We start from the raw sequence: 23,889 nt of genomic DNA, 5'->3' as shown, positions 1-23,889 counted from the left end.
AAGCTCTTTAGTCAATGAATGTGTCTGTGTGTTCTTTTTTGTGTCATAGTTGTTATGAAGAGTGACAAGGTGGTAGCACAGCTGCAACGCAAATAAGTAGAACGGGGATTATGTCACATGTGGACCCTGTGTGGAGTATGCATGTTCTCCCCTGGTCCATGTGTGTTTCCTCAAGGTGCTGCGGTTTCTTTCACGGTCCAAAGACAGGCGGGTTGAATTGGTGATGCTAAACTGGCTCGGAGGTATGTGAGTATGTTCACCCTGTGATGTACTGGTGCCCTGTCCAGGATTAAGGTTTAAGGTTTAAGGTTTCTTTATTTAGTCCTGTTTACACAAGAAAACATGAAATTTGCCTTCTCAGTTGCATCTAATAACAGACAGAATGAGATGAAATGGACAAATAGAAATAAGAAAGGTTAAGGTAAAGCAGTTAGATAATACATATTTATAGCAAAAAAAAAGGTTACAGGATATCTATCAAAATCTTAATCATTATCTCCGATATTTCTTATTGAAAAGTCATATGGCACCAGAAAGAAAGGAGTTTGTGGAGTGATTTGTGTGGGTTTTCAAATTGACTCTCCTTCCTGATTTACTGAACTTTAATTCAACATGTAATGGATGTCTGACATCAGTTGAGATGATTTCCAGTTTCTTTAACATTGCCTGCCCTCTGACACACACGCACTTGTCAAATCATCTCCATTGGCCCCAATAACTTTAGCTGCATACTTCGTAATCTGGGAGCTTTTTGAGTTTTGGTTTGTCTGACTATTAAACCAGGCCATGAAACTGAAAGTGATGACAGACTGCGATAAAAGGACAACATGAGCTCCTTGTCTACTTTAAATAGTTTGAGTTTATGGAGGAGAAATAAGCGCTGGTTGCATTTAGAGATAATTTTTTTTGTATTTGTATTCCACTTAAGATTGTTATCTAGGTAAGTCCTAAGTATTTATATTCAGTCACTACAACTACAATAGGTGAACATACAGATTTCTGTCTCTTAAAATCAAATATCATTTCTTTGGTCTTTTTACATTCAGAGTGAGAGAGTTTTATCACACCAGTTTACCATCCAGTCCACTTGATTTAGATGGTGGCTTTCATCCTCCCAGATATGCGTCCTATGAGCCTGGTGTCATCTGCATACTTGATAATGGAGTAGTGGTCAATGGTCATTGTTCTGTCTCAGGTCACTTGTGTAGAGAGTAATGGTGATAAGACACACACCCCTGCGGACTTCCTGTGTTTGAATGAATGACTATTGAAAAAGTGGCCTGAACTTTAACTGTCTGTGAACGATTTAAAAGAAAGTTCTGAATCCATAGTGTAATAAAAAGTTTACATTCATACTGTTCAATTTCCCAGTCAGTATATGAGGCTGTATGGTATTGAACACTGAAGAAAAAGAAGGATTTGTTCCTACATTGCATCCAATATTTACTGGTTTGGTTTCTGGCTTCCACACGACCATCCTCTGGTTAAGCAGGTTTAGAAAATGGATGGATTGATTTGAGTTATGGTTTACTTTCTTTTTTTTTGGTTGTAATGAATTCAGTAAATGAAGTTACATTTATTGACATTAAATTTCATCTGCCACAAATCTGCCCAAGCCTGTCTGCTGTCCAAGTCCTTCTGTGATGATATAACGGATTCCAAATTATCTGCTGATCCACCTATCTTGGTATCATCTGCAAACTTAACCCGCTTGTTACTTATATTCCTATCTAAATCATTTATATATATATTAAAAATCACTGCAGCCCTAGCACTGACCCCTGTGGAACAAAACTCCAAACATCGGCCAGTTCTGATGAGGTTCCTCGCACCATCACCCTCTGCTTCCTGTGTCTTAGCCAATTCTGCACCCATCTAAAAACCATCACCCTGAACTCCCACTTCTTTTAGTTTGATACCCATCCTCTCATGTGGCACCTCATCAAATGCTTTCTGATAGTCCAGATCAATAATCTCATCTGCTCCACTTTTATCGTATCCTTTTCTTGCGTCTTTAGAGAATTCCAGCATGTTAGTAAAACACGACTTCCCTCAATTGAACCCATGTTGACTGTTCAGTAATTACTTTCATGTGCATCTTATAATATTTCCTAAGGTTTCAATGGATCAAAACCCCAATGGCCTCAGTTTGTGTTTCTTCTGGGCTCTTTCTGCACTTTGTTCACTGCTCACCTCATCTTCACCGCTGTACTGCACTGCTCTTTAGTCAGCTTGCTATTCTCAGTTAAGTACCCCTTTCCACAATGCTGAAATACTCTCAGGATAAATTTCTGCATATTAAATAATTTTATCATGCAAATGATTGGACTAGAATGTCCTAAAGACATTTTTATTATGTGGTACCCAAAATAATTCATCTACACCATGAATGGGAATGCCGCCATTACCAGGCTGTAACTGGCATACACTGTCCAATGGTTGCTAATGTGCCAGTTTTGGACTATTTAGAAATAAGCTGTGCATGTGGATCTGCACATAATGAGCTCTCAGCGTCTAACATTGCTGTGTAAAACACAAAGTCTATCAATTACAAAGCACTGGTAATGGCTGAATTAATTACAGACTGCAACCTTGACATGTTATGTTTAACTGAAACTTGGCATAAACCAAATGAGTTTGCGTCTCTGATCGAGGTAACTCTGTCTGGCTCAAGACAATATGGAGGGCTTGCTGTAATTGTCAGATCTGAGCTAAACATCAAAAGAATCTCAGCTGAATGTCTGCTGTCCTTCAAGTGTCCGTCTCTAAGACTAATAATGAAATCTGATTCTTCCTGTTGTCCCATCACTAACACACCTGTTGTTCTCATGTGATGCTCAGTCTTTCCTTAGTAATTCCTTCCATCAATTTACCTGTGATGCACATTAAGCTTACTGGCCCATAGTTACTTGGATCTGCAAAGGTCGGCGCACACAGAGGCACCGAGCCACCATGTCTGTCTCTGCTGCCTGTTTACTTCATTTGGCACAATGTATTTAGTTTCAAATGAAACATTTTTAAAGTTGTTCAGTTCATTCAATTTCCTGTTCATTTTCACCACATATACAGTAAGTTAATAAATTTGATTGTATATTATTGTATCATTTGTATTATACTGTAAAGTCTGATTTCCTGCAGTAAAGTGCAGATTACAATGGAAGTACTGGGTGGGTCATACTGTACGATTTCTTTCAATTTCGTGTGGAGATATTTTTGTACTCTTATGGTCTTATTGTTTAATTTCAGAAATGTAGGTTTATGTCTTGTCTTATCTTCTCCAAATTCCAAACTCCAAGCTCTTCTGTATCCAGACAGAATTTGAGATCTTTTCATGGACTGACCCAAAAGTACTTTGTGTGGCAAACTTATACATTGATAAAGCAATTTAAAATAGCAGAGCCACCTCTTGAGCTACAGGACCTCCGGCAGCCCCTCATTTAACTGCCCTGAGGTTGTTTACGGTGAGAAGTTTTGCAAAAGAAGAGACTCACAGGACTGTTGTAACAGGATAAGCCATTAAATGAACAGAAGCGTGCAGTGTTACTGTAATGCGCTCCTCATCGGGATTCCTGGCAAGAGTATCCAGAGACTCCAGCATATCCAGAACAGCACTGCCAGGATCCTGGTGAGGGTGCGAAAGCATGACCACATTACCCCCATCTTGAAAACCCTTCACTTGCTCCCTGTCCCACTTAGAATAGAGTACAAGGTCTCCCTCCTCACCTATCAGTGCATTCATGGACATGCCCCGTTTATTTACAGGAACTTCTTACTCCTCATACCTTTTCGCGATCCCTCCGCTCTGTACACGCTAACACCCTCCAAGTCTCTAGACCCAAGCTCAGTAGCATGGGTGATAGGGCTTTGTCATCTGTGGCGCCGAGGCTGTGGAACGCCTCCCTGACTACCTGAGAGCCCCACAGTCGATTGATGCTTTAAACGAAACCTAAAAACTCATCTTTTTAGAAAGATATTTTGTTAAAGTATTTTAGAGATTCTCTTGTTTATTATTTTATTTTTTACTCTGTAGCACTTTGAGATTGCTAAAATATAAAGTGCAATATAAATAAAATGTATTATTATTATTATTATTATTATTATTATTATTATTATCTACAGTTGTGCTGTAAAGTTTGTGAACCCTTTAGAATTTTCTATATTTCTGCATAAATATGACCTAAAACATCATCAGATTTTCACTCAAGTCCTAAAAGTAGATAAAGAGAAACCAGTTAAACAACTGAGACAAAAATATTATACCTGATCATTTATTTATTGAGGAAAATGATCGAATATTACATATTTGTGAGTGGCAAAAGTATGTGAACCTTTGCTTTCAGTATCTGCTGTGACCCCCCAATAACTCAACTAAACGTTTCCGGTAACTTCTGATCATTCCTGCACACCGGCTTGGAGGAATTTTCGCCCATTCCTCCGTACAGAACAGCTTCAACTCTGGGATGTTGGTGGGTTTCCTCACATGAACTGCTCGCTTCAGGTCCTTCCACAACATTTCGATTGGATTAAGGTCAGGACTTTGACTTGGCCATTCCAGAACATTCACTTTATTCTTCTTTAACCATTCTTTGGTAGAACGACTTGTGTGTATTAGGGTCGTTGTCTTGCTGCATAACCCACCTTCTCTTGAGATTCAGTTCATGGACAGATGTCCTGACATTTTCCTTTAGAATTCTCTGATATAATTCACAATTCATTGTTCCATCAATGAAGGCAAGCCGTCCTGGCCCAGATGCAGCACAACAGGCCCAAACCCTGATACTACCACCACCATGTTTCACAGATGAGATAAGGTTCTTATACTGGAATGCAGTGTTTTCCTTTCTCCAAACATAACGCTTTTCATTTAAACCAGAAAGTTCTGTTTTGGTCTCATCCGTCCACAAAACATTCTTCAATAGCCTTCTGGTTTGTCCACGTGATCTTTAGCAAACTGCAAACGAGCAGCAAAGTTTTTTGGAGAGCAGTGGCTTTCTCCTTGCAACCCTGCCATGCACACCATTGTTGTTCAGTGTTCTCCTGATGGTGGACTCATGAACATGAACATTAGCCAATGTGAGTAGAGGCCTTCAGTTGCTTGGAAGTTACCCTGGGGTCCTTTGTGACCTCACCGACTATTACACGTGTGCCTTGCTCTTGGAGTGATCTTTGTTGGTCGACCACTCCTGGCGAGGGTAACAATGGTCTTGAATTTCCTCCATTTGTACACAATCTGTCTGACTTTGGATTGGTGGAGTCCAAACTCTTTAGAGATGGTTTTGTAACCTTTTCAGCCTGATGAGCATCAACAACTCTTTTGTGAGGTCCTCAGAAATCTCCTTTGTTGGTGCCATGATACACTTCCACCAACATGTGTGGTGAAGAGCAGACTTTGATAGATCCTGTTCTTGAAATAACACAGGGTGCCCACTCACACCTGATTGGCATCACATTGACTCAAATTTCACCTTCAAACTAACTGATCATCCGTGAGGTTCACATACTTTTGCCAGACCAAAATAGAACTTTTGGTTTCAATGAAAAGCGTTATGTTTGGAGAAAGGAAAACACTGCATTCCAGTATAAGAACCTTATCTCATCTGTGAAACATGGTGGTGGTAGTATCATGGTTTGGGCCTGTTGTGCTGCATCTGGGCCAGGACGGCTTGCCTTCATTGATGGAATAATGAATTCTGAATTATATCAGAGAATTCTAAAGGAAAATGTCAGGACATCTGTCCATGAGCTGAATCTCAAGAGAAGGTGGGTTATGCAGCAAGACAACGACCCTAAACGCACAAGTTGTTCTACCAAAGAATGGTTCAAGAAGAATAAAGTGAATGTTCTGGAATGGCCAAGTCAAAGTCCTGACCTTAATCCAATCGAAATGTTGTGGAAGGACCTGAAGCGAGCAGTTCATGTGAGGAAACCCACCAACATCCCAGAGTTGAAGCTGTTCTGTACGGAGGAATGGGCGAAAATTCCTCCAAGCCGGTGTGCAGGAATGATCAGAAGTTACGGAAACGCTTAGTTGAGTTATTGGGGTCACAGCAGATACTGAAAGCAAAGGTTCACATACTTTTGCCACTCACAAATATGTAATATTCGATCATTTTCCTCAATAAATAAATGATCAGGTATAATATTTTTGTCTCATTTGTTTAACTGGTTTCTCTTTATCTACTTTTAGGACTTGAGTGAAAATCTGATGATGTTTTAGGTCATATTTATGCAGAAATACAGAAAATTCTAAAGGGTTCACAAGCTTTCAAGCACAACTGTAACTGGGCCCATGAACATCTACGTCATCCACCTCAGCAGGCATCACACTGACTGTATGTCTCCACACAATCTCAGAGGTTAACATACAGAATATGGCTGATATACGTAATACGTGTGGACAGGTGGAAGGATTGTAAAGCAAGTCCAGAAAGTATTGGGGTTCCAGTCCGTTCAAGCGCTTTAATCATTTAGGCAGGTTTACACAAAACAGGCGCACAACGGTGCAAAGCACAAACTCAACAGAGTCAGAGGAGCCTCTTTGGCTTTGAAACTGTCAGCAGGTAATTGGAGTGGAGTCCCATTGAGAAGGGGACGTCAGGCTGTTATTGGTCTGCAAACAGAAGAGTCAATGGCCAACTCTCAGTGCTGTGGGAAGAGAAGACATGATACCCTCTTGCCCTGGCGGGATTTGCCTACCTTTGATGAGCCGGAAGGTGTTCCTCTAATGCACACGTGTGACATTTGAAATATGGGAACCACAAATCCCAGACAGCCCCATAACAGAGGCTATCACTGAACAAAATGAACTCATTTAATCTACTAACTTGATTTGATTTTCTTTACCTGCAAATTTCTCCTTTTTACATCTTGAGCTACATTCTATGTATGAAAATGTCAGTCAGTATCCAACCCGCTATATCCTAACAGAAGGTCATGGGGAATGCTGTAGCCAATCCCAGCCAACACAGGGCAAGGTAGGAACACACCCCAGGCAGGGCACCAGACCACCACAGGGCACACACACACACACAAACCACACACTAGGGACAATTTAGGATCGCCAATGCATCTAACCTGCATGTCTTTGGACTGTGGGAGGAAACCGGACCACCCAGAGGAAACCCACACAGACACGGGAGAACATGCAAACTCCACGCAGGGAGGACCTGGGAAGCAAACCCAGACGGGTCTCCTAACTGCAAGGCAGCAGCGCTACCACTTGGCCACCATGTCAGCCTGTATGAAAATGTGCTACAGAAAAAATGTTGCTATTGTAATAAAATTCTGACACATTTTTATCTAATTGAAATAAAACAAAGGTGTAGAATTAAAGTTCTCATCTCATAATTACAACAAGAGTTTATTAAAAAAGAAGCCGTAGGACCTACCTAGTATACTGTAATTATGATGCCTTTTTTCAATTTCTTTGAATTAAGTTGCCCTAAATAAATCAAATGTGTACATCTACTGTACAACTGACTCTCTTTATACATTAGCCAGTTGTAAGATTAAATAAAACACCCAATTATATCATCATTAGGTAATTTTTTTTAGCCTTCCTCCACCCAAACAGTAAAACTCTGCAGTCGACAAAAAATCAAAAGAGTCAAGTCAGCTAAAACATCAGATAATATTATTAACACCGATGTCACATTACTTGACTTCTAGTTGTAGAGTTTGTCAGAGTTGTCAGACCACAGTCGCTGATCTTGTTACACGACTGATCACTGCTGGCCATGTCAAATTTAACTTTCCAGCACAGTGCTGCTCGCTCCTTTTCTGACAATCAACAATATACTTCCTCATGGAGCCGGTGTTATATGAAGGGTTAACAGGTATGGCGAATTCAGCCACAATGTTGGCCCTTTTTTCAATTTTTCCATTCTGTTGTGATACATAAAACTTGAGACATCAGACAGACCAGCATCTCTTCTGATTTTGAGGTCCAAATCAGCCATGTTTCTTATTTGTCTTCGCTGCATTATATGCTTTGTATGTCAGCCTTCCATTCACACAGAGCCCACCACCAATATCAAACCTTCCAGTTGTGGACTAATTTGAGTAGTCACTGGGCATGGCAGACTACATGTTTTTCAGCACCCCATGATACTTTGCAACGCTAGCATGATATTGCAGAGCCATTTCAAACATACACAGATGTTTCACGCATGTCTGTAAGATCTTTGCTGATCTGCTTCCTGCATGTGTAAGGTCAAGACCTGATCAGGATTAGGAGACAGATTTCTATTGTGCATGAGTTTAAAAAATAAAACTTGCAGTATTTTCATTTGATGTGTACATTAGCTGACCATAATGTAAATATGAATACGCCACTGGATGTCCATCCATCCATCAATTATCCAACCCGTTATATCCTAACTACAGGGTCATGGTGGTCTGCTGGAGCCAATCCCAGCCAACACAGGCGCAAGACAGGAAACAAACCCTGAGCAGGGCGCCAGCCACCGCAGACTAGATACAGTAAACAGTGTGACCCAAATCCCTGTGAATGCCACGGCTTATTTGTATACATGTGGTGGAGCTAAGAGCCAAAATAAGTCTTAAAGAAGAAGCCCTCCTGTCGTCAGATAACAGAGGAGATCCTGTGAAATAATAATAACGAAAGATTAATGACTGTTTGAAAGGAGTTTTAAGACAAAAGTGTGAAGTATCTGCACAGGTGCTTAGGAAACAAAGCAGACATTCTAGCTGAGCCTCAAGCTCACGATTTCAAACAACGGAGGTGGGCTGATTGCAACTACCTGGCACAGCCAAAGTGTGCCCCAAGATTGGCATTTCATGAGCACACTGATTTCTATATTTTTAACTTTTTGCTAGTTTGTGGCCATTTGTTATATTTTGTTTGTGGCATTCATTCCATGTGAATCTTTTGTTGTTTGGAGCACAGTGATGCAGTGATTAGCACCACAGCCTCACAGTGTAGATCACATTATGGCCACAATAATTGGCTCTGCATAGTTGGCAGACATTTCCTCAGCCCTCAGAGACACTTAAAACAACAGTGTGCCATTATAAGCCACTGAAGACTAGTTCAGTTTCTCATTCCCTCAGAGTGAGGGTTCACCTCATCACTAGTCAGTGCTATTTACGTCAACCAACTTCACACCTCCATTATCTGTAGATTATAATGATTCACTATTTCACTGTCATATAATTTACCAGGATGACCAGATGTCCCCGTGACAATGACAGTCTTGATTTTAGACTATGCGTCTCAATAAATAACTGAAGAATATTGATGTTTTAACAGGATGCCCCTCTAATAAAACATTGCCCTTCTGAAACACACACCCTTATGATATACAGCATTTAGATCAGCATGTACGAAACTCCAAAGGAAGACCCCTCATACCACCACCTCCTGCTCCCCTTCAATGTTAGTGCAGTCCAAACTCCAATGGGTAAAGCTTGATGAAGATTCTGTGTTAAATTAGAACAGCGTCACACATCAGGTTTTCATTTCTGGGAGTGTTTTGTTTCTCATGTCTTGATTCCTCACTGATGATGATGATGATGATGATGAGACAAAACAGACATTACACAAATGAAGATGGGCTTTATGTGGAGGCATACATGCTACACAAGTCTCCCAGTTTGGTACTTTGAAAATCTGGTCATCTTATAATTTATTATCAGAGTGTCACATTCACATGGTGTTCATAACGGTAGGTCGCTGTAATAAAGTTTGCCTTTCACTTTTGATATTTCCTAAAATTTGTCATAACTGAACAGCATTACAAGTCTCATTTCATGATAATTACAACAACCAGACCTACTCAAGACAAGAAGACATTCATTACAAAAGGTTTTCTATTTATTTACATTATATGAATATGAATATGAGAGGGTGTGTGTGTGTCTGTGTGTGTGTGTGTGTGAGGCGGTGGTCCCTGAGAAGAACTGGAGTCTCGTCCAAAATGTTGTTAATTTGATGCTCACCCAGAACATGTGGCCTGATGAGGCCGAATCTCGATTGCAACGTTCACAGGTTGGATCTCGCCCTGGAAACATTTTGGACAATTTTAAACAAGACAGATGTGCTCGATAGATAATTTTAAGTTAAATAATTGAATGCTTTTTGTAACTTGAGTGCATTCTGTGCACAGCTGCCTTCCACTCCTTTTCTGAAATATTAAATGACAGATCCTTTCCCAAATGTACTCTGAGGTCTTTGAAAGGAAGGGACTTAAAATATAAAATAAAATATGTTTATAAATTGTAGAGATGCTATCTGAGCCTTCAAGACTGATCAGTAATTTTTCTGGAAGAGCACAAGGTGGGAAGTGAGGAAAATTGGGCAGGTTCTGTTTAGAAAAGTCTCTGGCTTGAAATTAGTGAAAGTAGTGAAGTCTCTTAGTGTTTCAATCCCAGACATTTTCCAGAAATTAAATACTGAGAGGGTGGAAAAGGTGATTGTCATGTAGCGGTGTCACAGATAAAAGCTTCTCTGTCTTAAAGTGCTTCCTACATTGGTCAATACTCTGAGAGAGTGAAGGGCAGTTGGGTAATTAGTGTAATGACGGTAGGTTGTATTAAGTGGGGCACAGAGCAGAGAATAAGAAGAAGAACTGCAAGTGTTTATTTCTATTGTCAAAGGACTTTATAGCTTGCGTATTTGTAATAAATATTTTAATTATAAAATTGAAAGTTAGGTAGTGCCATGCCCCTTCTGCTATTGGTCATTGCAGAGTTGCTCTTCGATGCACAGATATTTCAAATTCCAAATAAGTGAAGTTATTATTTAATCTAATTTCTTAAAAAATATTTGTTAATGTATATGGGGATGCTTTGAAATAGGAAGAGCAGCTTAGAGAGGACGGTCATCTTAATAATGTTGATTCTCCCGCCTATTCAAGTCTTGTTTAATTTTTTCCATGCAGACAGCAAAATTTTGTTGAAAAAGAGCTTTAAGAATTTACTAGTAATATTTACTCCTAGATATTTAAACTGATCTGCTATGATAAACGGGAATGTGTTCAGTTCGATATTATGTGTTAAAATTGACTGGTTTTATTCAAATTAATTTTAAGTCCAGATATCTTTTGAAAATTTGCTAATGCTGTTAGGACTGCTGGCTCAGACTTTTGTGGGTCAGATATGTACAGCACCATATCATCTGCGTATTGTGATATTTTCTGTTCAAGTCCTTCTCTGAGAAACGCCTTTATCTCTGATGCATTTCAAAAGTATACAGCCAATGTTTCAATGGCGATTGCAAAGAGCAAAGGTGATAAGGGACGTCTTTGTTGAGTACCGCATTCTACTTTAAAGTAGTCTGAGATAATGTCGTTAATACGAACTGAAGCTTCTGGACTAGTATAGAGTAGTCTGATTCATGCACATATGTTTAGTCCAAATCCAAATGTGTGCAATGTGGTGAATAGATACAAGTCTAAAGGTTATAAGATCTCCAGGTTGTTTGATATAATGGGTGAATAAATCCATCCATCCATCCATTTTCTATCCCGCTGAATCCAAACACAGGGTCACGGGGGTCTGCTGGAGCCAATCCCAGCCAACACAGGGCACAAGGCAGGAACCAATCCTGGGCAGGGTGCCAACCCACCGCAGGGTGAATAAATCATATTAAACAAACGTTGAAGGTTAAAAGTTAAATGTCTGCCTTTAATAAATCCTGTTTGTTCTTGAGATATTCTCAGTCATATTCTGAGCACATTCTCAGTCCTTCTGGCCAGAACTTTGGCGAGTATTTTAACTTCGTTATTCAGAAGAGAGATTGCTCATGTCCCATACCACCCTGGTGTCCTCGTTACCAGCCAGACCAGCCTGTTCAAGAGAAAACCACGTAAAGCCTGTAAAAGAAAATCAGTGTATGGTAATACAAAAGGCAGAGGATATGGCTGAGCTGAAATTAAATGGGTGTAAGTCAAATGCCAAGGTTCAACACAGCTTTAATGTTAAAAAGACTGGAAGAAGAATTTAAAATGTTAAGTCTATTCATTTTAATTCTAAATGAGACCAGAAGAGGGCAGCATTTACACATATCCTGTGTTGGAGGTTTTCATTTGCATATTGACTTTCTATTTTCTTAAACTAACTTTATAAATAAGTTTAGATTTAGATATAAATATTATTTTAATGTCAGTGCATATGTGGATGACCACCAAGTGATGGATGGTCACTGACTGCAGGTTCAGACTCGATGTCCAGTATGATGGAGTAGAAAGTGGAGACCTGAACTGAAGTCCTGAGCCCCCAGTGAAGTGACCCCTGCTCCGATACACAGTGACACTCAGAGAGGATTACCTGAATGTTCACTTTGGTTTTCTTTACAGAGGGTTATAAGCCAACATTGGGTTCCTTCTTCACTCAAACTCAACTTGCCGTCCGTCACCTTATTGCTCTGCCACAACAATGGAGGTTTCAGTTTCAGTGTCTCACTTTCTGTTTGACGCTGAGAGAATCTCCCTGCCTGATTGTGTGTTTTCATTAGTAATTGTACTTTAAATTGTTAACATAGCTGGTATCTGGAAGATCATTGGGCCCTAAACCTGGAAACTGCTCGGGATGCTGTACAATGGCTGAGCCTGCACTCAAAAGGTCATGTGAAAAAATCCTCCTTGATTAATACATTGAACCAAATACCAAATGAAAGGCACTATATAACAGAATATCTTTCACGCTTCACTGTATTGTTATTCTCCATTAACGTATTTTCTTTATATTTTGCTCTTTTCATATAGTTTATAAATTTCAACTCACTCAATAAGTCAGACATGACCACTTGAGAGACCAGTGACACGGGTTCAAATCCCTGCTGTTTATTCTAATGCACTCACCTTATTTGTTTGACAAAGTGTTTAAAATCCTCATTGTGGATGAGATGCTCCTGTTCTGATAACTCATCTGATTGACGTGATGTTATCGTTGTTTAACACTCAGTATGGTGAATGGAGATCAGCGAATCTGAGAACTTCAATACCAGCCACCTTTAGCAGACCTGGTGCCCTCCGGGACGCTGGAGTTTTATTTTAAATCAGTTTATTGTGTTTCCTAACCCTCTTATTCCTTTATAAATTTTATTTCAGACATTTATCTTCATTTGCTTCTCACCTCTCCATCCATTTCCATTTCAGATTTTCAGATTACTGCAGTATCTACCAGCAGCACTGGGCTCAGAGTGGGAAAATACAAACCAAGGATGACAACCCATCACAAGATGATGTCACTCACTGGTCAGGGGTCCAGGCGGAGCTGAAGGTCTTTGAGAAGAAGTTGAAGAGAACTTGGAGATGAACATGAGGAGAACATGGAATGAGCACGCAGGCACCAGGGAGTGGAGATGTGGCGCGTCACCACCACCTCAGAGGACTGTGAGACTGGAATATGACACTCACATCAGATGTTTTTATTAGTTTTGTAAACTTCTGTATTTTTGTTGAATTTTTATTTTGAAATACTTTTCATTTTGTTAATCATCAGTTCTGAGGGACTGTAAATGACAATTTCAATTTCTTTGTTTAGATCAAACTTCTCTACAAACTGACTTACACAACACAACTTCATATTCCAGCTGTTTCCATAAAGCCGTAGGCCCAGGAAGTTCTGACAGCTGGACAGTGACATGGTGGGCCTCACAGCTCCCTCAGTGGGAGTTTGATTTCTTCTCTATGTCTACTTAATGAAGTCTCCATTGGCTTTCTGCCTATCTGTGATCTCTCCAAAGACCTACTTGAATATCAAATGAAGTTGCATGTATTTGGACACATCGTTCTCCTGCTATTGCCATTTTCAGACTCAAGTGGTGTGCTCAGGAAGGTGAAGTACAGTATATAAAAGACATTAAGAACTTGGTAGAGGGAGATTTTTACACAGACGATGGTCACAAGTCCTCGCCCTCTGCTGAAGCAGCTGTCAGTTCGCTAAAAGGACACAAGACCAGCCTGCTTATTCAAATCTTAGGTTGCACAAAATAACTTTTAACCATATGCAGGTAATAAAGGCCTTTTCCATCCTAAGATTATGCTAGCGACTTGAGGGATTCAGAAATAGGAGTGGACGTATTCCCAATACAACGCAGTCCTGGCCTGATTTGGAATTTAAATTCTCACACCTTTGCATTTCAAGTAAACCAGGAAGAGAATCCTTCATTCGTTGAAATGTTTTGCTTCCATTAATTGTTTATTTGACCCTCAAGGTTTCTGCTCCAGCGACTATTCAGGACAAAGAAATACTCCAGGAACTGACTTCAGAGTCAAGTGAATGGGTTTGCTCCTCTGTCTCCAGAAAAACAAAATGTGTAGGACAGGTGGAGAAACTCTCTGTAAGCTCTGTCTGACCTCCTTGTCTGACATCCATATTCCTTTATTCCCAAGAAGAAATAAAGTTTAGGGAACTCTGCATCTTTTCTGTTGCCTCCATATATTCAATAGCAGTTAAGCTTTTATGAAAACCATTAACTTTAAAGGACAGTGCGATATTGGGTTTGTTACGGGAAAAGCAAAGCTGGATGCACGTCATGAACTCGCTATACCAACACTAGAGCTATGAGGTGCAGTGCTAGCAGCAGAAATGGCAGAGCTCATCTCATCAGAAGTGGATGTTGAATTTGACGAGACTGAATTGTACATGGACAGCAAGATAGGGTTAGGCTCTATTCACAATGAGACAAGAAGATTCAATGTTAATGTCAGGAACAGGGCTTTACTGATTCAGTGCTATGGCTACTGACTTAAACCCAGCTGACGATGTCACAAGTGCAGTCCCAGCTAGTCATCTAAAGGACACAACTTGACTTACAGGACCTTCTTCCTTAGCAAAAGCAGAACAGTACATCACAAAGCATGAAACATTTGAGCTAACTGACATGGGCTCAGATAAAGAAATCTGACTTATCAGTGTTCAGTGCCTCTGTCTCAGCCAGTCTCTTGGGTCACAACATCTTGGTCTGAGCTGTTACCAGCCTTCATCACATAGTTGAGAGCTTCAACATGTCTGCTATCAGTGAGGGCCGCTGTAAGGGGTGGCATTGCTGTAAGAATGCAAGAACGTAACCAGTCAAGAGATAATATCATATGCACTGTGCGGAGAGAGGACACTGCCCTCTGTAATGTTTGGGACAAAGATACATTTATTCTTGAGTTCCTCCTCTGCTCCACACTTTAAAATTACAAATCAAACATTTCAGATGTGATTAAACTGCACATTGCTAACTTTCATTTAAGGGGATTTGAACACATTTCAGTCACACCACGTAAAAATTATAACACATTTTCTACATGGTCGCCCCATTTCACGGGTGGTGCCCTAAAGTTTGGACACAGTAATGGCAGGTCTATTAAAGCAGTTGTTCCTGTCCTGTGGTCCACAGCCCCTTGGGGTCCGTAGGGTTATGTCCATGGCAAAATGGAGAAAATAAAAATCATATGATTTTATTATGTAAAATGTTGTAAATAATAAAGCATTTGTCTGGTTCACCTTCTACTTCACTAAGATCATCATCACTTGTTAGTCTGCTTGCCAATTACGCCTATTAATAAGCGCATTTTTCAAATGATAGTTGAAGGCCTCCGTTGACTGCATACGTTGCATTGTGGAGTTAAATCAGTTCACAGTATGCTAGACACAGTGCGTCAAATACTAAAACACACGTAATGATGGACTGTTTTTAAAGGAAACATTCCAAAGAAAACTCATCTTGTAGTTCTGGTTTAAATTGATCAAACGAGTCAGTCATATTCTAAAACAGTAGGAACAGCACGTCAAGAGTGTTTGGAGGTGAAAAGAGTGTCAGACAGAGTAATGATTACGAAATTTGAGGTGTGACAATGAATGTTGTTAGTGCATATGCACCGCAGGTTGGGTGTGCGGTGGATGAGAAAGAAGATTTCTAGAGTGAGTTGGGTGAAGTGATGAACAGTGTACCCAAGGGACAGAAAGTGGTGATTGGAGAGGATTTCAATGGACATAATAGTGAAGGAACACAAGAGACGAACAGGTGATGGGTAGGTATGGTGTCAAGGAGAGGAATGAAGAAGGTCAGAGGATCGTGGATTTTGGCAAGAGGATGGACATGGCTGTGGTGAATACGTATTTTAAGAAGAGGGAGGAACATAGGGTGACGTACAAGAGTGGAGGAAGATGCACACAGGTAGATGACATCCTATGCAGAAGAGTCAATCTGAAGGAGATTGAAGACTGCAAAGTGGTGGCAGTGGAAAGTGTAGTTAAGCAGCATAGGATGGTGGTCTGTAGGATGATGTTGGAGATGAAGAAGAGGAAGAGAGTGAGGGCAGAGCCAAGGATCAAATGGTGGAAGTTGAAAAAGGAAGACTGCAAAGTTGAGTTTAGGGAGGAGGTGAGACAGACACTGGGTGGCAGTGAAGAGTCACCAAACAGCCAGGAAACTACAGCAGATGTAGCAAGGGTGACAGCAAAAAGGGTGCTTGACGTGACATTTGGACAGAAGAAGGAGGAAAAGGAAACCTGGTTGTGGAATGAGGAAATACAGGAGAGTATACAGAGGAAGAGGATGGCAAAAAGAAGTGTGATAGTCAGAGAGGTGCAGAAAGTAGACAAGGAGATAAGACACACAGTGAAGAGAGAGGTGGCGAAAGCTAAAGAAAAAGCGTATGATGAGTTGTATTAGAGGTTGGACACTAAGGAGGGAGAAAAGGACCGTGGTGCTAGACAGAGGGACCGAACTGGGAAAGATGAGCAGCAGGTTAGGGTGATAAAGGATAAAGATGGAAACATACTCACAAGCAAGGAGAGAATGTTGAGCAGATGGAAAGAGTACTTTGAGAGGCTGATGAATGAAGAGAACGAGAGAGAGAAGGTTAGATGATATGGAGATAGTGAATCAGGAAGTGCAATGGATTAGCAAGGAGGAAGTAAGGACAGTGATGAAAAGGATGAAGAACGGAAAAGTCGTTGGTCCAGATGACATACCTGTGGAAGCATGGAGGTGTTTAGGAGAGATGGCAATGGAGTTTTTAATCAGATTGTTTAAAGGAATCTTGGAAAGTGAGAGGATGATGAGGAGTGGAGAAGATGTGTACTGGTGCCAATATTTAAGAATAAGGGGATGTGCAGGACTGTAGTAACTACAGGGGGATAAAATTGACGAGCCACAGCATGAAGTTATGGGAAAGAGTAGTGGAAGGTCAGTTAAGAAGGAGGTGATGATTAGTGAGCAGCAGGATGGCTTCATGCCAAGAAAGAACCACACAGATGTGATGTTTGCTCTGAGGATGTTGATGGAGAAGTTTAGAGAAAGCCAGAAGGAGTTGCATTGCGTTTCTGTGGACCTGGAGAAAGCATATAACAGGGTGACTGAGAGGAGCTGTGGTATTGTATGAAGAAGTCAGGGTGGCAGAGAAGTACATTAGAGTGGTACAGGATATGAACAAGGGAAGTGTGACCATGGTGAGGTGTGCGGTAGGAGTGACGGAGGTAGGATTACATCAGGGATCGGCTCTGAGCCCCTTCTTATTTGCAATGGTGATGGACAGGTTGACATACGAGATTAGACAGGAGTCCCGTGAACTGTAATGTTTGCTGATGACATTGTGATCTGTAGCGATAGTATGGAGCAGGTTGAGGAGACCCTGGAGAGGTGGAGATATGAGAGGAGATCAGTAGGCACAAGACAGAATACATGTGGGTGAATGAGAAGGAGGTCAGTGGAATGGTGAGGATGAGGGAGTAGAGTTGGTGAAGGTGGAGGAGTTTAAATATTTGGGATCAACAGTACAGAGTAATGGGGATTGTGGAAGAGAGGTGAAAAGAGAGTACAGGCAGGGTGGAGTTGGTGGAGAAGAGTGTCAGAAGTAATTTGAGACAGACGGGTATCAGCAAGCGTGAAAGGGAAGGTCTACAGGATGGTAGTGAGACCAGCTGTGTTATATGGGTTGGAGACGGTGGCACAGGACACAGAGCTGGAGGTGTCAGAGTTAAAGATGCTGAGATTTGCATTGGGTGTGACGAGGATGGACAGGATTAGAAATGAGGACATTAGAGGGTCAGCTCAAGTTGGACGATTGGGAGACAAAGTCAGAGAGGTGAGATTGCGTTGGTTTGGACATGTGCAGAGGAGAGATGCTGGGTATATTGGGAGAAGGATGCTAAGGATAGAGCTGCCAGGGAAGAGGAGAAGAGAAAGGCCTAAGCAAAGGTTTATGGATGTGGTGAGAGAGGACATGCAGGTGATGGGTGTGACAGAACAAGATGGAGAGGACAGAAAGATATGGTAGAAGATTATCTGCTGTGGCAACCCCTAACGGGAGAAGCCGAAGAAGAAGAAGAAGAAGTCATATTCTAAAACAGAATCTGAATCTAGAAACTATGAAGGTTCATGCATAGAATTTGGATTTGTGCTGGCTAAGAAAACAGACAAACGATTACCCCAAATATGTTGTTTGTCAGGAAATTCTGTCAAGCAAATGTCAAAGTCGTCTAAATTGAAAAGAACAGAGGCATCCCGCTGATGTGGGGAAACACATTGACATTTTCCTAAGGAAAGCAGCACTGCTTGTGAAGGAAGCACTTTGACACGGCAAGTACGATTTCACAGAGGACACTTTTGTCGTTGTATCGTATTTTCCATGCAAAGAAAGCTCATAGAAAGACCAAAGACCACGGTTTAGGAACTGCTTAGAGAGGAAACTGCACATCAAATTGACACTTTGTCAGATAGCACTGTGTGTAGATGGACATCTGACATGGCTGATCAGGTAACAGACTAATAACTGTAAACAACAGGACATGGTTTGAGTTGCAGTTGGACGAAAGAACAGATGTAGCTAACACAGCACAGATGTCAGATTTATTGGAGATGGAAGGTTTGTTGAGGAGCTTTTATTCTGCAAAGAAATTCAGGGAGGACAACAGGTTGTGACATTTTTCAAATCTTGGACGTGTCCATGCAGCCAGATTTCATTGATTTGTCTTATTGCGTGGGCACCTGTATGGATGGCACCACTGACATGTCAGGCAAGCACAGCTGAGTTGTTGTGTTAATAAAGGCCAGAGCTCCAGATAACGTGGATACACACTGCATACTTCACAGAGAAGCACGTTTCACACAAATAATGGAGGGTGAATTGCAACAAGTGCTTCAAGATGTAGTTTAAGTTGTAAATAGTATGAAAGCATAGCGCCTTAAACACAGACAGGCTGTTTGTCAAACTGTGCAGTGAGAGTCTTGAAAGCCTTCTGCTGCATTCGTGGTCCGCTGGCTGTCTCACAGGGCAGTTTACAACAGAGAACTGCGTGAATTTCTTTCATCTGAGAACTTCCAGTTTGCCAGCTGTTTTGACAGCCACTTGTGGGATCTGAAGCTTGCGTATTTGGCCGACATATTTCAACATTTAAATACCTTGAATCAGAGCATGCAGGGCGCGATAACAGCATACTTCATTTGCAAGAAACAATTTGTGCATTTATACAAAAATTGGATTTTGGGAGAAAATGCTAAATAAGGAAAATACTGTAATGTCCCCACTCCTTCACCAGGTGCTGGAAACATCTAGTGTGCCTGCAGACCTACAGTAGTCCTGCCTAACGTATTGTCACATCTGACCCACCTGAAGGAACACTTCAGGGACTGTTTCCCAAAATTGGGCAATCGTCATTTAAACTGAATCAGAAATCCATTTGAGTCCTGAGCTGAAGAGGATTGTCTTGATTTGAGGTCACAAGATGAATTAGCTGAAAGAGCAAATGGTGGAAATTTGAAAATGCAGTTCTTGGCCATTCCCTGTTAGAATTTTGAAGCAATGTCAGAAGCAAATACGCAGTGTTGAGCGAAAAAGCTGTCTGATGCCTCTTAGCATTTAGACAACATACCTGAGTGAAGCAGGCCGTTCTGCATTGAATGAACTGAAAACCAAAAACAGAGCACGGCTACATGTGGAAAATGATATGAGATTGGCTCTAAGCAGCTGCAACCCAGAATGGGCAAATTATGGGAGAACATCCAAGCCAAAAGTCTCACTAGGCCTAGGGTGAGTTTATATTTTTATTTTTTCTATTCTATTTTTCCATAATGTGAAAGTGCTTTGTTTTAAAGAATTGAATTACATGCACTTAACAGGTCCGTACAGCAGATTGTTATAGACATTCAATCAATCAATCAACATTTATTTATATAGCACATATTCATACAAAAAAATGTAGCTCAAAGTGCTTTACAAAATGAATAGAGAAATAGAAGACACAATAAAAGATAAACATAAGTCAACATTAATTAACATAGAATAAGAGTAAGGTCCGATGGCCAGGGTGGACAGAAAAACAAAAAACTCCAAAAGCTGGAGAAAAAAATAAAATCTGTAGGGGTTCCAGACCAAGAGACCGCCCAGTCCCCTCTGGGCAATCTACCTAACATAAATCATCATATTTTCATGGAAGGACCTGATGATGATGGTCACGTGACTTCTGGCTTTCAGTCCATCATTGTTGGAGCATCATGATGCTTTGAGTAGGTGGTGGTGGCGCGGCCGCCACCACAAAGAAACCGGAAAAAGAAACAGAAGAGAGAGTAGGGTCAGTGCGGATTTTAGAGCCACCATGAATAGTTATTATGAAGAATTGAACATACAGAGTATCAGGATTATGTTAAAGTGAAGTTATAAAAAGGCCATGTTACAGTAATGTGTTTTCAGCAGTGTTTTAAAGTGCTCTACTGTATCAGCCTGGCGAATTCCTATCGGCAGGCTATTCCAGATTTTAGGTGCATAGCAGCAGAAGGCCGCCTGCCTCACCACTTCTTTTAAGTTTAGCTTTTGGAATTATAAGGAGACACTCATTTGAAGATCTAAGGTTACGATTTGGAATATAACGTGTCAGGCATTCCGATATATAAGATGGAGCGAGATTATTTAAGGCTTTATAAACCATAAGCAGTATTTTAAAGTCAATCCTGAATGACACAGGCAACCAGTGTAGTGACATCAAAACTGGAGAAATGTGTTGGATTTTCTTTTCCCAGTTAGGATTCTAGCAGCTGCATTCTGCACTCGTTGCAAATGATTTATGTCTTTTTTGGGTAGTCCTGAGAGGAGTGCGTTACAGTAATCTAGTCGACTGAAAACAAAAGCGTGAATTAATTTCTCAGCATCTTTCAATGATATAAGAGGTCTAACTTTAGCTATGTTTCTTAAATGAAAAAATGCTGTCCTAGTGGTCTGATGAATATGCGATTTAAAATTCAGATTACAGTCAACGGTTACCCCTAAATTTTTTACTTCCGTCTTAACTATTAATCCTAGTGCATTAAGTTTATTTCTGATAACATGTGGGTATGTTCTTCAGTCTAAAGGGGTCTTGACATGAAAAAGGTTGGGAACCCCTGAATTAAAGGTGTCATGTTTAGGACTAGGTTTAGGTCGCATATCGCCTGCATGTAATGAATGCTTGAAGTCTACGTTTCACAGACATCACCAGGTGCTGGGGATATTCTCTGGTGCTGCTCTTCCAAGTATCTAATGCAGACATGTTTTTGGGCTTGTCCCCATAAGTTGTTTTCTTCAGCATATGGAAGGCCTGCTCAGTTGGATTTAAATCAATGACTGGCTTGGCCATTCAAAAATGTTCCAGTTTTTAGCTTTGAAAAACTCCTCTGCTGCCTCAGCAGTATGTTTGGGGTAATTACCTTGTGGTAGAATGAAGCCCATCCAGTGAGTTTGGAGGCATCTACTGGACTTTGAGCAGATCAGATGTTTCTATGCACCTCAGACTTCATTGTGCTGCTGTCATCAGCAGTTCTATTATCAATGAAGTGTGCCAGGACCTTCATACATGGCCAAGACATAACACCACCACACACAATATTTAATAGATGAGGTGGTCTGCTTTGGATCTTGGGTAGTTCCTTTTCTTCTGCACATGTTGATCTTGCCATTATTCTCTTTCGTCTATCCACAAGACCTTTTCCCAGAATTCTGCAGGATTTCTGAAGTCCTTTTCACAAACTGTAATCTGGTCATCCTGTTTTGTGACTAATTGTGGTTTGTGTCTTGCAGTGTGGCCTCTGTGTTTCTGTTCATGATGTCTTTTGCTGACAGTTGTCTCTGACACACACACACATCTGCCTGTTTCTGGTCTGACGGACAGGCATGGGGGCTTTTCTTTACCACAGTGAGGATTCTTCTGTCATAAGCAGTGGAGGTCTTCCATGGCCTACCAGTCTCTTTGTGATTCCTGAGCTCACCTGTATGTTCTTTTTCTTCATGATATTCCAGACAGTTGATTTCAGTCATCCTAAGGTTTTACTAATGTCTCGAAAAGTTTTATTCTTGTTTTTCGCCTCCTACTGGCTTCTATTTGACTTTTATTGGCACAGCTCTTGTTCTCGTGTTGAACAATGGTAGCTACAGACTCCAAAGTGTAGAAGCAAATTGAGGTCTTATGAAGCCATGAAACAAACCTGAGGAATCACAAACACCTGTGACACCAACTGTGCCGGACATTATGGTGCCCTGAAATGGGAGGGCGTCAAGTAGACAAAGTGCTGTGACTTCTATATGGTGTGACCGAAATGTGTGCAAATCCCCTTAAATGTAAGGCTGCAATGTTCACTTTAAGCATGTCTTAATTTTTGCTTTATAGTTTTAAACTGTGGAACACAGGGGAACATCAAGGAATAATGTGTCTTTGTCCCAAACATTGTGGAAGGCACTGTGAGTCTCTCAACAACAGAGAAGGCATTCCCAACGGCAGTGCAGTAATAAATCTCGATCCCTCCATAGACGTTCAGAGTTGAAGATCATATTAGTGAAGTTTAACTTTCTCTGAAAGAGAAAACCTCTCTGTTAATCCCTGGAAGTCTTCACATTGCTACTTTGTTACTGCCATTACCACAAGCAGACTGAACATCAAGGACGTCTCTTCACTGGAGAAGTTCTGTGTGTCGCTGGAATACAGATAGTTGGTGTAACAACAGTTATAGTAGAGTGTCATATTTAATATGATATCATCTGCAGGAAACTTTGGTTGTGTATTTCAGACTCAGAATATGGCTGACTTACCTACTGATCACCTGACTACAGAACCTCCCTTTGCTAATGTAGAGCTTGATGTGTTTGGTCCTTGGACTTTGGCTTCACGTAACACTACAGGAGGCCAGGCAAACTGTAAATGCTGGGCAGTCAGACTCACCTGTGTGAGTATCAGGGTGGTCCATGTAGTGCTAACTAAATCCAAGGACACTTCATGTTTCATCAGTGCCTTCAGATGGTTCATCTCTGTTAGAGTCTCAGTTAACATCAGCCACTCTGTTTATTGGAGAGTTCAAAGAGTTATAAATGACATCAGACCTTAACATTGACTTTGGTGAAAGATATTACTCTGAGCGAGACTGTCCTGGACTTCAACCCTTCACATTCTTCACACAAGGCGGGGTGTATGAATGAATGATAGATGTGACACGGAGGACACCTGACTGCACATTTTTAGAGACAGTAAGACTCACTCATGAGTATCTCCTGAGTTTCATGGCTGAAGTGATGGCTAATATGAATGCTAGACCCTGATGACCCAGAAGACCCACAGCCACTAACTCCTTCCACACTGCTCACCCAAATGGCTGTCATGTTTAAAGCTCCTCCTGGTGACTTCAATACAAAAGACGTGCACAAGGGGCACTGGGGACAAGTGCAGTGTTTGGCCAATGGCTTTAGGGACAAATGGAGGAAACAACACAACTCTACTCTGTAGTCATGTAGTACTTGAGAAACTGGAGGGCCGACATTAAACCTGGAGATGTGGTCCTAGTGTGGAACTGTCAGTCTAAAGTCACGATTAGACCCCTGGACTGATAACTAGAGGGGCTCCTAGTGGGGATGGCAGAGTCTGTACAGCTGAGGTTAAAGCTGGCAAGGAAAGGGAAACCAAACATTACAACAT

Source organism: Polypterus senegalus, unplaced genomic scaffold (assembly GCF_016835505.1).
Source record: "Polypterus senegalus isolate Bchr_013 unplaced genomic scaffold, ASM1683550v1 scaffold_413, whole genome shotgun sequence".
NCBI classification, from domain to species: Eukaryota; Metazoa; Chordata; class Cladistia; order Polypteriformes; family Polypteridae; genus Polypterus; species Polypterus senegalus.
Note: the sequence above shows the minus strand (reverse complement) of the source record.